The sequence below is a fragment of the Oncorhynchus kisutch genome, linkage group LG3, assembly GCF_002021735.2.
Source record: "Oncorhynchus kisutch isolate 150728-3 linkage group LG3, Okis_V2, whole genome shotgun sequence".
NCBI classification, from domain to species: Eukaryota; Metazoa; Chordata; class Actinopteri; order Salmoniformes; family Salmonidae; genus Oncorhynchus; species Oncorhynchus kisutch.
The window spans coordinates 8,308,355-8,313,354 of record NC_034176.2 but is presented as its reverse complement, the minus strand read 5'-3'; positions in this window follow the sequence as shown (position 1 = coordinate 8,313,354).

Sequence of the window (5,000 nt, the reverse complement as noted above, 5' to 3'; positions counted from 1 at the left end):
CGACAGAGGGTGGGTAGAGAGTGACCAGGAAGAGACGACAGAGGGTGGGTAGAGAGTGACCAGGAAGAGACGACAGAGGGTGGGTAGAGAGTGACCAGGAAGAGACGACAGAGGGTGGGTAGAGAGTGACCAGGAAAAGACGACAGAGGGTGGGTAGAGAGTGACCAGGAAAAGACGACAGAGGGTGGGGTAGAGAGTGACCAGGAAGAGACGACAGAGGGTGGGTAGAGAGTGACCAGGAAGAGACGACAGAGGGTGGGTAGAGAGTGACCAGGAAGAGACGACAGAGGTGGGTAGAGAGTGACCAGGAGAGAACGACAGAGGGTGGGTAGAGAGTGACCAGGAAGAGACGACAGAGGGTGGGTAGAGAGTGACCAGGAAAAGACGACAGAGGGTGGGTAGAGAGTGACCAGGAAGAGACGACAGAGGGTGGGTAGAGAGTGACCAGGAAGAGACAGACAGAGGTGGGTAGAGAGTGACCAGGAAGAGACGACAGAGGGTGGGTAGAGAGTGACCAGGAAGAGACGACAGAGGGTGGGTAGAGAGTGACGCAGGAAGAGACGACAGACGGGTGGGTAGAGAGTGACCAGGAAAAGACGACAGAGGGTGGGTAGAGAGTGACCAGGAAGAGACGACAGAGGGTGGGTAGAGAGTGACCAGGAAGAGACGCCAGAGGGGTGGGTAGAGAGTGACCAGGAAGAGACGACAGAGGGTGGGTAGAGAGTGAACCCAGGAAGAGAGACAGAGGGTGGGTAGAGAGTGACCAGGAAGAGACGACAGAGGGTGGGTAGAGAGTGACCAGGAAGAGATGACAGAGGGTGGGTAGAGAGTGACCAGGAAGAGACGACAGAGGGTGGGTAGGGTAGAGAGCCGGTGGTAGAGAGTGACCAGGAAGAGACGACAGAGGGTGGGTAGAGAGTGACCAGGAAGAGACGACAGAGGGTGGGTAGAGTGTGACCAGGAAGAGACGACAGAGGGTGGGTAGAGAGTGACCAGGAAGAGACGACAGAGGGTGGGTAGAGAGTGACCAGGAAGAGACGACAGAGGGTGGGTAGAGAAAGAATAGAACAAAGAAGGGGGAGAGGGTTGCAAAGGGTTCTAGACAGTAAAGCTAGAGAGTGAAGATATATGGGCAGTGTGAATTCACAGAGAACACTAGCTCTGAGGACATATTGAACAAATATGTGGCCAGACAGCAGTGCAAAGGAACAGACATGAACTACAGAGTCACATAGAATGCCTACCATGTAAGTGATTCCAGAGTCAGAAATGGATTATTTCATTGTAATCGTCTTTATATATTTATAACAACATTTGTTTAGGTCTGAAGTAATACACATACAAATTATATTATGTATTGTGAAATTGTTTTGCCTTGCAGACATGGCAATTAAACCTTGCATCATGGCAATTTTAGAATATAATTGTCATATTTCAGAAAATGAACATGACATATGTTGGCATACTAGTCTTACACAACAGCCTGTGCTGTCAATACTCTCAATTCTCAATTGCCAGGAGATACTGTAAAGGTCATTTTTTTGAACTGTGAATTTCTGGAATTCCGTGCTCCTACTTTTCTCTTGGGATTATGTCCTGCTACTCAGAGTAAATGCACAACAACACAGTACTATCTGGCCCTACCCTTGAACCCTGAAGTTGTCATCATCAGCGCACACAACATGTGTGAAAAATCTGTTTTTAAACTATGTCACAACAACAACGACATGTATAAGAAGCCAAGTGTAGAGAGTGTGATTTGGACAGTGTGATTTGGACAGTGTGATTTGGACAGTGTGATTTGACAGTGTGATTTGGACAGTGTGATTTGGACAGTGTGAGGACAACTCTGTGGTTTCCCCAAACAACGCATTGTTCTGGAATTCTGAGTTGTAATAGGAGAGTCTTGGAAATAAATTTTATTCCACGACTCCAAGACAAAGGTATTCACTTGCACAATGGACAGAAACTGAAAGTAGCCAATGGAGGTTGTTCTCCTGTTAGTCTAAACTAGCCTGACCCTGGCCTCTTCACCTTGTATCTGGACAGGATTCAAAGACTGCACAACAGGCCTGGGACCTCCACAGAGCAAGACAGGGCTTTCCAAACCCTGGATGTGGATGTACGACTGAGGAAGGGATCTAATGTAAACTATGTCCTGTAGGACTACAAAACACCAGAGACTCTGTGGTGTTCAGTACACTACAGAACCCTAACAGGACCTGTGACAGTGGGGGTGGCATGTCAGTCAGAGTATGTTGTTGTGTCCCCCCCCCCCCCCCCCCCCCCCCCCATACATTTTGTCAGGCTGTGCATTTATGAACATTGGAACATTAACCGACCCCACCCCCATGTTTCTTCCTCATTTGACAGATTCTTACGTTTGATTTTGAAAGATGTGAAAGATCTGTCGTTCCCTTCCCCTGTTGTTTAATTTATTTGATGGTCAGCAAGGGTGAGGAGAGCGAGAGAGGAGCATCAGCTCTCAGTCAGCTCAGTGAGAGAGGAGCATCAGCTCAGTGAGAGAGGAGCATCAGCTCTCAGTCAGCTCAGTGAGAGAGGAGCATCAGCTCTCAGTCAGCTCAGTGAGAGAGGAACATCAGCTCAGTGAGAGAGGAGCATCAGCTCAGTGAGAGAGGAGCGTCAGCTCAGTGAGAGAGGAACATCAGCTCTCAGTCAGCTCAGTGAGAGAGGAGCATCAGCTCTCAGTCAGCTCAGTGAGAGAGGAGTATCAGCTCTCAGTCAGCTCAGTGAGAGAGGAGCATCAACTCTCAGTCAGCTCAGTGAGAGAGGAGCATCAGCTCAGTGAGAGAGGAGCATCAGCTCTCAGTCAGCTCAGTGAGAGAGGAGCATCAGCTCTCAGTCAGCTCAGTGAGAGAGGAACATCAGCTCAGTGAGAGAGGAGCATCAGCTCAGTGAGAGAGGAGCGTCAGCTCAGTGAGAGAGGAACATCAGCTCTCAGTCAGCTCAGTGAGAGAGGAGCATCAGCTCTCAGTCAGCTCAGTGAGAGAGGAGTATCAGCTCTCAGTCAGCTCAGTGAGAGAGGAGCATCAACTCTCAGTCAGCTCAGTGAGAGAGGAGCATCAGCTCTCAGTCAGCTCAGTAAGAGAGGAACATCAGCTCAATGAGAGAGGAACATCAGCTCAGTGAGAGAGGAACATCAGCTCTTAGTCAGCTCAGTGAGAGAGGAACATCAGCTCTCAGTCAGCTCAGTGAGAGAGGAGCGTCAGCTCAGTGAGAGAGGAACATCAGCTCTTAGTCAGCTCAGTGAGAGAGGAGCATCAGCTCTCAGTCAGCTCAGTGAGAGAGGAACATCAGCTCAGTGAGAGAGGAACATCAGCTCAGTGAGAGAGGAACATCAGCTCTCAGTCAGCTCAGTGAGAGAGGAACATCAGCTCTCAGTCAGCTCAGTGAGAGAGGAACATCAGCTCAATGAGATAGGAACATCAGCTCTCAGTCAGCTCAGTGAGAGAGGAGCATCAGCTCAGTGAGACAGGAACATCAGCTCTCAGTCAGCTCGGTGAGAGAGGAGCATCAGCTCAGTGAGACAGGAACATCAGCTCTTAGTCAGCTCAGTGAGAGAGGAGCATCAGCTCTCAGTCAGCTCAGTGAGAGAGGAACATCAGCTCAGTGAGAGAGGAACATCAGCTCAGTGAGAGAGGAACATCAGCTCTCAGTCAGCTCAGTGAGAGAGGAACATCAGCTCTCAGTCAGCTCAGTGAGAGAGGAACATCAGCTCAATGAGATAGGAACATCAGCTCTCAGTCAGCTCAGTGAGAGAGGAGCATCAGCTCAGTGAGACAGGAACATCAGCTCTCAGTCAGCTCAGTGAGAGAGGAGCATCAGCTCTCAGTCAGCTCAGATGAACACTCACACAGAGGGAACAGTGGAAGTGCATTGTAGATTGTAAGATTGCAATATTTATATATAAATGTATTACAGTGAAGTTGATGTAAATAAAATGCTTCAGAGTGCTAGTTGATAAGAGCAGGTCACTAGCCAACATGAGGATTTTGGTACATTTTACAGTGCAAAGGGAGGTATGTTATACACAGTATATCTGCCATTGCTGTGTTAAAGTGTTTCTTTTTCATGGTTCTTTATGGTTCAGTTCAAGATGTTGAATCTAAGTGCTTGTAATTGTACAGGGTAAGAATTGGTTTGCCTCTCCATTCAGATGAAAGTGGTGGCAAATATTACACACCAAATCCAGAGCTCGTACTCACAGGGGTGGGCAACTCCAGTCCTCTGGGGCCTGATTGGTGTCACACGTTTTCTCCTTCCCCAGCAAACACAGCTGGTTAATCAAATGTCATTCTAAACTGAACATCATGATTAGGTGAATATTGGAGTCAGGGGTGTTAGCTGGGGTTGGGACAAAACTGTGACACCAATCAAGCCCCCCGAGGACTGGAATTGCCCATCCCTGTTAAACATAGAGAGTAGAACATAGACACACGAATGGAAATCAGTTTACTGCGTAGAGACAATTATATACGACTGACCACGACGTGCAGTTAACTCATTGACCACAATGATCCAAGACTTGAATGGATTTCAAACTGTAACCGTAAGTTCCGGAACAGATCTCCCCACAGACCCTCAAGGCGTCCACCAAAGCAATAGGACATGGAAAGTGAAGATGATAATCAATGGAATCCTGTTATATTACACCTCAAAAAACAACAACAGATGTAAAGTCTAGGCTCGTTTCATAAAGCGTCAGAACAGTAATACGAACGCGTTTTGTTTTGTGGTTATGCAATGCAATCAAAACCTCCCATTTTGTTTCCATTGTAGTGAAGTAAAAGTACTTGGTAAGTAGATCAAATGTTTCCCCCGAGCAGTGAAGAATGGGACTGAAAAGCAATATGTCCTGCTGAGCCTCTGGAGTTTCTACTCAAGTCCCGTCATTGTTTTCTCTGAACAGAACATAAAGTGAAGCAAACAGACTTCCTAATATGGATGCCGTACATTGTGTTGAGTGAACCATAGATGTT